A 13,112-nucleotide genomic window follows, 5' to 3' on the forward strand; every position below is an offset into this window, starting at 1 on the left:
GTTAATGGTAAATGTGGATGGCAGGTGGCCTTGTGGTACAATGTACAGCGCATTCGACATCTAGTTAATGGTAAATGTGGATGGCAGGTGGCTTTGTGGTACAATGTACAGCGCATTGGACTTCGTGTTAATGGTAAATGTGGATGGCATGTGGCTTTGTGGTACAATGTACAGCGCATTCGACTTCTGGTTAATGGTAAATGTGGATAGCAGGTGGCTTTGTGGTATAATGTACAGCACATTGGACCTCTAGTTAATGTAAATGTGGATGGCAGGTAGCCTTGTGGTACAATGTACAGCACATTCGACTTCTGGTTAATGGTAAATGTGGATAGCAGGTGGCTTTGTGGTAATCGTACAGCACATTGGACCTTGAGTTAATGTAAATGTGGATGGCAGGTGGCTTTGTGGTACAATGTACAGCGCATTCGACTTCTAGTTAATGGTAAATGTGGATGGCAGGCAGCTTTGTGGTATAATGTACAGCACATTCGACTTCTAGTTAATGGTAAATGTGGATGGCAGGTGGCTTTGTGGTACAATGTACAGCACATTCGACTTCTGGTTAATGGTAAATGTGGATAGCAGGTGGCTTTGTGGTACAATGTACAGCGCATTCGACTTCTAGTTAATGGTAAATGTGGCTAGCAGGTGGCCTTGTGGTACAATGTACAGCACATTCGACTTCTAGTTAATGGTAAATGTGGATAGCAGGTGGCTTTGTGGTACAATGTATAGCGCATTCGACCTCTAGTTAATGGTAAATGTGGATGGCAGGTGGCTTTGTGGTACAATATACAGCGCATTCGACTTCTAGTTAATGGTAAATGTGGAGAGCAGGTGGCTTTGTGGTACAATGTAGAGCGCATTCGACTTCTAGTTAATGGTAAATGTGGATGGCAGGTGGCCTTGTGGTACAATGTACAGCGCATTGGACTTCTAGTTAATGGTAAATGTGGATAGCAGGTGGCTTTGTGGTACAATGTATAGCGCATTCGACTTCTAGTTAATGTTAAATGTGGCTAGCAGGTGGCTTTGTGGTACAATGTACAGCACATTCGACTTCTAGTTAATGGTAAATGTGGATGGCAGGTGGCTTTGTGGTACAATGTACAGCGCATTCGACTTCTAGTTAATGGTAAATGTAGATGACAGGTGGCTTTGTGGTACAATGTACAGCGCATTCGACCTCTAGTTAATGGTAAATGTGGATAGCAGGTGGCCTTGTGGTACCATGTACAGCGCATTGGATTTCTAGTTAATGGTAAATGTGGAGAGCAGGTGGCTTTGTGGTACAATGTATAGCGCATTCGACTTCTAGTTAATGGGAAATGTGGATGGCAGGTGGCCTTGTGGTACAATGTACAGCACATTCGACCTCTAGTTAATGGTAAATGTGGATGGCAGGTGGCTTTGTGGTACAATGTACAGCGCATTCGACCTCTATTTAATGGTAAATGTGGATAGCAGGTGGCCTTGTGGTACAATGTACAGCGCATTGGACTTCTAGTTAATGGTAAATGTGGACAGCAGGTGGCTTTGTGGTACAATGTATAGCGCATTCGACTTCTAGTTAATGGAAAAATGTGGATGGCAGGTGGCTTTGTGGTATAATGTACAGCGCATTCAACTTCTAGTTAATGGTAAATGTAGATGGCAGGTGGCCTTGTGGTACAATGTACAGCACATTGGACTTCAAGTTAATGGAAATGAGGATGGCAGGTGGCTTTGTGGTACAATGTACAGCACATTCGACTTCTAGTTAATGGTAAATGTGGATAGCAGGTGGCTTTGTGGTAAATGTACAGCACATTGGACCTCGAGTTAATGTAAATGTGGATGGCAGGTAGCCGTGTGGTATAATGTACAGCACATTCGACTTCTGGTTAATGGTAAATGTGGATAGCAGGTGGCTTTGTGGTACAATGTACAGCACATGCAACTTCTAGTTAATGGTAAATGTGGCTAGCAGGTGGCTTTGTGGTACAATGTACAGCGCATTCGACTTCTAGTTAATGGTAAATGTGGATGACAGGTGGCCTTGTGGTACAAAGTACAGCACATTCAGCTTCAAGTTAATGGTAAATGTGGATGGCAGGTGGCCTTGTGGCACAAAGTACAGCACATTCAACTTCTAGTTAATGGTAAATGTGGATAGCAGGTGGCTTTGTGGTACAATATACAGCGCATTCGACTTCTGGTTAAGGGTAAATGTGGATGGCAGGTGGCTTTGTGGTACAATATACAGCGCATTCGACTTCTAGTTAATGGTAAATGTGGATGGCAGGTGGCTTTGTGGTTCAATATACAGCGCATTCGACTTCTAGTTAATGGTAAATGTGGATGGCAGGTGGCTTTGTGGTACAATATACAGCGCATTCGACTTCTTGTTAATGGTAAATGTGGAGAGCAGGTGGCTTTGTGGTACAATGTATAGCGCATTCGACTTCTAGTTAATGGTAAATGTGGATGGCAGGTGGCTTTGTGGTACAATGTACAGCGCATTCGGCTTCTAGTTAATATAAATGTGGATGGCAGGTGGCTTTGTGGTACAATGTACAGCGCATTTGGGGTCTAGTTAATGGTAAATGTGGATAGCAGGTGGCTTTGTGGTAAATGTACAGCACATTGGACCTCGAGTTAATGTAAATGTGGATGACAGGTAGCCTTGTGGTACAATGTACAGCACATTCGAATTCTGGTTAATGGTAAATGTGGATAGCAGGTGGCTTTGTGGTACAATGTACAGCACATACGACTTCTAGTTAATGGTAAATGTGGCTAGCAGGTGGCCTTGTGGTACAATGTACAGCGCATTCGACTTCTAGTTAATGGTAAATGTGGATGACAGGTGGCCTTGTGGTACAAAGTACAGCACATTCAGCTTCAAGTTAATGGTAAATGTGGATGGCAGGTGGCCTTGTGGTACAAAGTACAGCACATTCAACTTCTAGTTAATGGTAAATGTAGATGGCAGGTGGCTTTGTGGTACAAAGTACAGCACATTCAACTTCTAGTTAATGGTAAATGTGGATAGCAGGTGGCTTTGTGGTACAATGTACAGCGCATTCGACCTCTAGTTAATGGTAAATGTGGATGGCAGGTGGCTTTGTGGTACAATGTACAGCACATTCGACTTCTAGTTAATGGTAAATGTGGATGACAGGTGGCCTTGTGGTACAAAGTACAGCGCATTCAACTTCTAGTTAATGGTAAATGTAGATGGCAGGTGGCTTTGTGGTACAAAGTACAGCACATTCAGCTTCAAGTTAATGGTAAATGTGGATGGCAGGTGGCCTTGTGGTACAAAGTACAGCACATTCAACTTCTAGTTAATGGTAAATGTAGATGGCAGGTGGCTTTGTGGTACAAAGTACAGCACATTCAACTTCTAGTTTATGGTAAATGTGGATAGCAGGTGGCTTTGTGGTACAATGTACAGCGCATTCGACCTCTAGTTAATGGTAAATGTGGATGGCAGGTGGCTTTGTGGTAAAATATACAGCGCATTCGACTTCTAGTTAATGGTAAATGTGGAGAGCAGGTGGCTTTGTGGTACAATGTATAGCGCATTCGACTTCTAGTTAATGGTAAATGTGGATGGCAGGTGGCCTTGTGGTATAATGTGCAGCGCATTCGACCTCTAGTTAATGGTAAATGTGGATAGCAGGTGGCTTTGTGGTACAATGTATAGCGCATTCGACTTCGAGTTAATGGTAAATGTGGATAGCAGGTGTCTTTGTGGTACAATGTATAGCGCATTCGACATCTAGTTAATGGTAAATGTGGATGGCAGGTGGCTTTGTGGTACAATGTACAGCGCATTCGACTTCTAGTTAATGGTAAATGTGGATGGCAGGTGGCTTTGTGATACAATGTACAGCACATTGGACTTCTGGTTAATGTAAATGAGGAGGGCAGTTGGCGTTGTGGTACAATGTACAGCGCATTTGACTTCTAGTTAATGGTAAATGTGAATAGCAGGTGGCTTTGTGGTACAATGTACAGCACATTTGACTTCTAGTTAATGGTAAATGTGGATGGCAGGTGGCTTTCTGGTACAATGTACAGCACATTCGACTTCTAGTTAATGGTAAATGTGGATAGCAGGTGGCTTTGTGGTACAATGTACAGCAACTTCGACTTCCAGTTAATGGTAAATGTGAATAGCAGGTGGCTTTGTGGTAAATATACAGCACATTGGACTTCTAGTTAATGGTAAATGTGGATGGCAGGTAGCCTTGTGGTACAATGTACAGCGCATTCGACCTCTAGTTAATGGTAAATGTGGCTAGCAGGTGGCCTTGTGGTACAATGTACAGCGCATTCGACTTCTAGTTAATGGTAAATGTGGATGACAGGTGGCCTTGTGGTACAAAGTACGGCACATTCAGCTTCAAGTTAATGGTAAATGTGGATGGCAGGTGGCCTTGTGGTACAATGTACAGCACATTCAACTTCTAGTTAATGGTAAATGTGGATGGCAGGTGGCTTTGTGGTACAATCTACAGCGCATTCGACATCTAGTTAATGGTAAATGTGGATGGCAGGTGGCTTTGTGGTACAATCTACAGCGCATTCGACATCTAGTTAATGGTAAATGTGGATGGCAGGTGGCTTTGTGGTACAATGTACAGCACATTCAACTTCTGGTTAATGGTAAATGTGGATGGCAGGTGGCCTTGTGGTACAATGTACAGCGCATTCGACTTCTAGTTAATGGTAAATGTGGATGGCAGGTGGCTTTGTGGCACAATGTACAGCGCATTCGACTTCTAGTTAATGGTAAATGTGGATGGCAGGTGGCCTTGTGGTACAATGTACAGCGCATTCGACTTCTAGTTAATGGTAAATGTGGATGGCAGGTGGCCTTGTGGTACAATGTACAGCGCATTCGACTTCTAGTTAATGGTAAATGTGGATGGCAGGTGGCCTTGTGGTACAATGTACAGCGCATTCGACATCTAGTTAATGGTAAATGTGGATGGCAGGTGGCTTTGTGGTACAATGTACAGCAGATTCGACTTCTAGTTAATGGTAAATGTGGATGACAGGTGGCCTTGTGGTACAAAGTACAGCGCATTCGACTTCTAGTTAATGGTAAATGTGGATGGCAGGTGGCCTTGTGGTACAAAGTACAGCGCATTCGACTTCTAGTTAATGGTAAATGTGGATGACAGGTGGCCTTGTGGTACAAAGTACAGCACATTCAGCTTCAAGTTAATGGTAAATGTGGATGGCAGGTGGCCTTGTGGTACAAAGTACAGCACATTCAACTTCTAGTTAATGGTAAATGTAGATGGCAGGTGGCTTTGTGGTACAAAGTACAGCACATTCAACTTCTAGTTAATGGTAAATGTGGATAGCAGGTGGCTTTGTGGTACAATGTACAGCGCATTCGACCTCTAGTTAATGGTAAATGTGGATGGCAGGTGGCTTTGTGGTACAATATACAGCGCATTCGACTTCTAGTTAATGGTAAATGTGGAGAGCAGGTGGCTTTGTGGTACAATGTATAGCGCATTCGACTTCTAGTTAATGGTAAATGTGGATGGCAGGTGGCCTTGTGGTATAATGTGCAGCGCATTCGACCTCTAGTTAATGGTAAATGTGGATAGCAGGTGGCTTTGTGGTTCAATGTATAGCGCATTCGACTTCTAGTTAATGGTAAATGTGGATAGCAGGTGTCTTTGTGGTACAATGTATAGCACATTCGACTTCTGCTTAATGGTAAATGTGGATAGCAGGTGGCTTTGTGGTACAATGTACAGCACATTCGACTTCTGGTTAATGGTAAATGTGGATAGCAGGTGGCTTTGTGGTACAATGTACAGCACATACGACTTCTAGTTAATGGTAAATGTGGCTAGCAGGTGGCCTTGTGGTACAATGTACAGCGCATTCGACTTCTAGTTAATGGTAAATGTGGATGACAGGTGGCCTTGTGGTACAAAGTACGGCACATTCAGCTTCAAGTTAATGGTAAATGTGGAAAGCAGGTGGCTTTGTGGTATAATGTACAGCACATTGGACTTCTAGTTAATGTAAATGAGGATGGCAGGTGGCTTTGTGGTACAATGTATAGCGCATTCGACTTCTAGTTAATGGTAAATGTGGATAGCAGGTGGCTTTGTGGTAAACGTACAGCACATTGGACCTCGAGTTAATGTAAATGTGGATGGCAGGTAGCCTTGTGGTACAATGTACAGCACATTCGACTTCTGCTTAATGGTAAATGTGGATAGCAGGTGGCTTTGTGGTACAATGTACAGCACATTCGACTTCTGGTTAATGGTAAATGTGGATAGCAGGTGGCTTTGTGGTACAATGTACAGCACATACGACTTCTAGTTAATGGTAAATGTGGCTAGCAGGTGGCCTTGTGGTACAATGTACAGCGCATTCGACTTCTAGTTAATGGTAAATGTGGATGACAGGTGGCCTTGTGGTACAAAGTACGGCACATTCAGCTTCAAGTTAATGGTAAATGTGGATGGCAGGTGGCCTTGTGGTACAATGTACAGCACATTCGACTTCTAGTTAATGGTAAATGTGGATGGCAGGTGGCTTTGTGGTACAATCTACAGCGCATTCGACATCTAGTTAATGGTAAATGTGGATGGCAGGTGGCTTTGTGGTACAAAGTACAGCACATTCAACTTCTGGTTAATGGTAAATGTGGATGACAGGTGGCCTTGTGGTACAATGTACAGCGCATTCGACTTCTAGTTAATGGTAAATGTGGATGGCAGGTGGCTTTGTGGCACAATGTACAGCGCATTCGACTTCTAGTTAATGGTAAATGTGGATGGCAGGTGGCCTTGTGGTACAATGTACAGCGCATTCGACTTCTAGTTAATGGTAAATGTGGAAAGCAGGTGGCTTTGTGGTATAATGTACAGCACATTGGACTTTTAGTTAATGTAAATGAGGATGGCAGGTGGCTTTGTGGTACAATGTATAGCGCATTCGACTTCTAGTTAATGGTAAATGTGCATAGCAGGTGGCTTTGTGGTAAATGTACAGCACATTGGACCTCGAGTTAATGTAAATGTGGATGGCAGGTAGCCTTGTGGTACAATGTACAGCACATTCGACTTCTGCTTAATGGTAAATGTGGATAGCAGGAGGCTTTGTGGTACAATGTACAGCACATACGACTTCTAGTTAATGGTAAATGTGGCTAGCAGGTGGCCTTGTGGTACAATGTACAGCGCATTTGACTTCTAGTTAATGGTAAATGTGGATGACAGGTGGCCTTGTGGTACAATGTACAGCACATTCAACTTCTAGTTAATGGTAAATGTGGATGGCAGGTGGCTTTGTGGTACAATGTACAGCACATTCGACTTCTGGTTAATGGTAAATGTGGATAGCAGGTGGCTTTGTGGTACAATGTACAGCACATACGACTTCTAGTTAATGGTAAATGTGGCTAGCAGGTGGCCTTGTGGTACAATGTACAGCGCATTCGACTTCTAGTTAATGGTAAATGTGGATGACAGGTGGCCTTGTGGTACAATGTACAGCACATTCAACTTCTAGTTAATGGTAAATGTGGATGGCAGGTGGCTTTGTGGTACAAAGTACAGCACATTCAACTTCTGGTTAATGGTAAATGTGGATGGCAGGTGGCCTTGTGGTACAATGTACAGCGCATTCGACTTCTAGTTAATGGTAAATGTGGATGGCAGGTGGCTTTGTGGCACAATGTACAGCGCATTCGACTTCTAGTTAATGGTAAATGTGGATGGCAGGTGGCCTTGTGGTACAATGTACAGCGCATTCGACTTCTAGTTAATGGTAAATGTGGATGGCAGGTGGCCTTGTGGTACAATGTACAGCGCATTCGACTTCTAGTTAATGGTAAATGTGGATGGCAGGTGGCTTTGTGGTACAATGTACAGCGCATTGGACTTCGTGTTAATGGTAAATGTGGATGGCAGGTGGCCTTGTGGTACAATGTACAGCGCATTCGACTTCTGGTTAATGGTAAATGTGGATAGCAGGTGGCTTTGTGGTAAACGTACAGCACATTGGACCTTGAGTTAATGTAAATGTGGATGGCAGGTGGCCTTGTGGTATAATGTACAGCACATTCGACTTCTAGTTAATGGTAAATGTGGATAGCAGGTGGCTTTGTGGTACAATGTAGAGCGCATTCGACTTCTAGTTAATGGTAAATGTGGATGGCAGGTGGCCTTGTGGTACAATGTACAGCGCATTGGACTTCTAGTTAATGGTAAATGTGGATAGTAGGTGGCTTTGTGGTACAATGTACAGCACATTCGACTTCTAGTTAATGGTAAATGTGGATGGCAGGTGGCTTTGTGGTACAATGTACAGCACATTCGACTTCTAGTTAATGGTAAATGTGGATGGCAGGTGGCTTTGTGGTACAATGTACAGCGCATTCGACTTCTAGTTAATGGTAAATGTAGATGACAGGTGGCTTTGTGGTACAATGTACAGCGCATTCGACCTCTAGTTAATGGTAAATGTGGATAGCAGGTGGCCTTGTGGTACAATGTACAGCGCATTGGACTTCTAGTTAATGGTAAATGTGGAGAGCAGGTGGCTTTGTGGTACAATGTACAGCGCATTCGACTTCTAGTTAATGGTAAATGTGGATGGCAGGTGGCTTTGTGGTACAATGTAGAGCGCATTCGACTTCTAGTTAATGGTAAATGTGGATGGCAGGTGGCCTTGTGGTACAATGTACAGCGCATTGGACTTCTAGTTAATGGTAAATGTGGATAGCAGGTGGCTTTGTGGTACAATGTATAGCGCATTCGACTTCTAGTTAATGTTAAATGTGGCTAGCAGGTGGCTTTGTGGTACAATGTACAGCACATTCGACTTCTAGTTAATGGTAAATGTGGATGGCAGGTGGCTTTGTGGTACAATGTACAGCGCATTCGACTTCTAGTTAATGGTAAATGTAGATGACAGGTGGCTTTGTGGTACAATGTACAGCGCATTCGACCTCTAGTTAATGGTAAATGTGGATAGCAGGTGGCCTTGTGGTACAATGTACAGCGCATTGGACTTCTAGTTAATGGTAAATGTGGAGAGCAGGTGGCTTTGTGGTACAATGTACAGCGCATTCGACTTCTAGTTAATGGTAAATGTGGATGGCAGGTGGCTTTGTGGTACAATATACAGCGCATTCGACTTCTAGTTAATGGTAAATGTGGATAGCAGGTGGCTTTGTGGTACAATATACAGCGCATTCGACTTCTAGTTAATGGTAAATGTGGAGAGCAGGTGGCTTTGTGGTACAATGTATAGCGCATTCGACTTCTAGTTAATGGTAAATGTGGATGGCAGGTGGCTTTATGGTACAATGTACAGCGCATTCGGCTTCTAGTTAATATAAATGTGGATGGCAGGTGGCTTTGTGGTACAATGTACAGCGCATTTGGGGTCTAGTTAATGGTAAATGTGGATAGCAGGTGGCTTTGTGGTAAATGTACAGCACATTGGACCTCGAGTTAATGTAAATGTGGATGACAGGTAGCCTTGTGGTACAATGTACAGCACATTCGAATTCTGGTTAATGGTAAATGTGGATAGCAGGTGGCTTTGTGGTACAATGCACAGCACATACGACTTCTAGTTAATGGTAAATGTGGCTAGCAGGTGGCCTTGTGGTACAATGTACAGCGCATTCGACTTCTAGTTAATGGTAAATGTGGATGACAGGTGGCCTTGTGGTACAAAGTACAGCACATTCAGCTTCAAGTTAATGGTAAATGTGGATGGCAGGTGGCCTTGTGGTACAAAGTACAGCACATTCAACTTCTAGTTAAGGGTAAATGTGGATGGCAGGTGGCCTTGTGGTACAAAGTACAGCACATTCAACTTCTAGTTAATGGAAAATGTAGATGGCAGGTGGCTTTGTGGTACAAAGTACAGCACATTCAACTTCTAGTTAATGGTAAATGTGGATAGCAGGTGGCTTTGTGGTACAATGTACAGCGCATTCGACCTCTAGTTAATGGTAAATGTGGATGGCAGGTGGCTTTGTGGTACAATATACAGCGCATTCGACTTCTAGTTAATGGTAAATGTGGAGAGCAGGTGGCTTTGTGGTACAATGTATAGCGCATTCGACTTCTAGTTAATGGTAAATGTGGATGGCAGGTGGCCTTGTGGTATAATGTGCAGCGCATTCGACCTCTAGTTAATGGTAAATGTGGATAGCAGGTGGCTTTGTGGTACAATGTATAGCGCATTCGACTTCTAGTTAATGGTAAATGTGGATAGCAGGTGTCTTTGTGGTACAATGTATAGCGCATTCGACTTCTAGTTAATGGTAAATGTGGATGGCAGGTGGCTTTGTGGTACAATGTACAGCGCATTCGACTTCTAGTTAATGGTAAATGTGGATGGCAGGTGGCTTTGTGATACAATGTACAGCACATTGGACTTCTGGTTAATGTAAATGAGGAGGGCAGTTGGCGTTGTGGTACAATGTACAGCGCATTCGACTTCTAGTTAATGGTAAATGTGAATAGCAGGTGGCTTTGTGGTACAATGTACAGCAACTTCGACTTCTAGTTAATGGTAAATGTGAATAGCAGGTGGCTTTGTGCGAAATATACAGCACATTGGACTTCTAGTTAATGGTAAATGTGGATGGCAGGTAGCCTTGTGGTACAATGTACAGCACATTCGACTTCTGGTTAATGGTAAATGTGGATAGCAGGTGGCTTTGTGGTACAATGTACAGCAACTTCGACTTCTAGTTAATGGTAAATGTGAATAGCAGGTGGCTTTGTGGTAAATATACAGCACATTGGACTTCTAGTTAATGGTAAATGTGGATGGCAGGTAGCCTTGTGGTACAATGTACAGCACATTCGACTTCTGGTTAATGGTAAATGTGGATAGCAGGTGGCTTTGTGGTATAATGTACAGCACATTGGACCTCTAGTTAATGTAAATGTGGATGGCAGGTAGCCTTGTGGTACAATGTACAGCACATTCGACTTCTGGTTAATGGTAAATGTGGAAAGCAGGTGGCTTTGTGGTATAATGTACAGCACATTGGACTTCTAGTTAATGTAAATGAGGATGGCAGGTGGCTTTGTGGTACAATGTATAGCGCATTCGACTTCTAGTTAATGGTAAATGTGGATAGCAGGTGGCTTTGTGGTAAATGTACAGCACATTGGACCTCGAGTTAATGTAAATGTGGATGGCAGGTAGCCTTGTGGTACAATGTACAGCACATTCGACTTCTGCTTAATGGTAAATGTGGATGGCAGGTGGCTTTGTGGTACAATGTACAGCACATTCGACTTCTGGTTAATGGTAAATGTGGATAGCAGGTGGCTTTGTGGTACAATGTACAGCACATACGACTTCTAGTTAATGGTAAATGTGGCTAGCAGGTGGCCTTGTGGTACAATGTACAGCGCATTCGACTTCTAGTTAATGGTAAATGTGGATGACAGGTGGCCTTGTGGTACAAAGTACAGCACATTCAGCTTCTAGTTAATGGTAAATGTGGATAGCAGTTGGCTTTGTGGTACAATGTACAGCGCATTCGACCTCTAGTTAATGGTAAATGTGGATGGCAGGTGGCTTTGTGGTACAATGTACAGCGCATTCGACTTCTAGTTAATGGTAAATGTGGATGGCAGGTGGCTTTGTGGTACAATGTACAGCGCATTCGACTTCTAGTTAATGGTAAATGTGGATGGCAGGTGGCTTTGTGGCACAATGTACAGCACATTCAACTTCTGGTTAATGGTAAATGTGGATGGCAGGTGGCCTTGTGGTACAATGTACAGCGCATTCGACTTCTAGTTAATGGTAAATGTGGATGGCAGGTGGCTTTGTGGCACAATGTACAGCGCATTCGACTTCTAGTTAATGGTAAATGTGGATGGCAGGTGGCCTTGTGGTACAATGTACAGCGCATTCGACTTCTAGTTAATGGTAAATGTGGATGGCAGGTGGCCTTGTGGTACAATGTACAGCGCATTCGACTTCTAGTTAATGGTAAATGTGGATGGCAGGTGGCCTTGTGGTACAATGTACAGCGCATTCGACTTCTAGTTAATGGTAAATGTGGATGGCAGGTGGCTTTGTGGCACAATGTACAGCACATTCAACTTCTGGTTAATGGTAAATGTGGATGGCAGGTGGCCTTGTGGTACAATGTACAGCGCATTCGACATCTAGTTAATGGTAAATGTGGATGGCAGGTGGCTTTGTGGTACAATGTACAGCGCATTGGACTTCGTGTTAATGGTAAATGTGGATGGCATGTGGCTTTGTGGTACAATGTACAGCGCATTCGACTTCTGGTTAATGGTAAATGTGGATAGCAGGTGGCTTTGTGGTATAATGTACAGCACATTGGACCTCTAGTTAATGTAAATGTGGATGGCAGGTAGCCTTGTGGTACAATGTACAGCACATTCGACTTCTGGTTAATGGTAAATGTGGATAGCAGGTGGCTTTGTGGTAATCGTACAGCACATTGGACCTTGAGTTAATGTAAATGTGGATGGCAGGTGGCTTTGTGGTACAATGTACAGCGCATTCGACTTCTAGTTAATGGTAAATGTGGATGGCAGGCAGCTTTGTGGTATAATGTACAGCACATCCGACTTCTAGTTAATGGTAAATGTGGATGGCAGGTGGCTTTGTGGTACAATGTACAGCACATTCGACTTCTGGTTAATGGTAAATGTGGATAGCAGGTGGCTTTGTGGTACAATGTACAGCGCATTCGACTTCTAGTTAATGGTAAATGTGGCTACCAGGTGGCCTTGTGGTACAATGTACAGCACATTCGACTTCTAGTTAATGGTAAATGTGGATAGCAGGTGGCTTTGTGGTACAATGTATAGCGCATTCGACCTCTAGTTAATGGTAAATGTGGATGGCAGGTGGCTTTGTGGTACAATATACAGCGCATTCGACTTCTAGTTAATGGTAAATGTGGAGAGCAGGTGGCTTTGTGGTACAATGTAGAGCGCATTCGACTTCTAGTTAATGGTAAATGTGGATGGCAGGTGGCCTTGTGGTACAATGTACAGCGCATTGGACTTCTAGTTAATGGTAAATGTGGATAGCAGGTGGCTTTGTGGTAC

This window comes from Scyliorhinus torazame, chromosome 13 (genome assembly GCF_047496885.1).
Source record: "Scyliorhinus torazame isolate Kashiwa2021f chromosome 13, sScyTor2.1, whole genome shotgun sequence".
In the NCBI taxonomy this organism is placed as follows: Eukaryota; Metazoa; Chordata; class Chondrichthyes; order Carcharhiniformes; family Scyliorhinidae; genus Scyliorhinus; species Scyliorhinus torazame.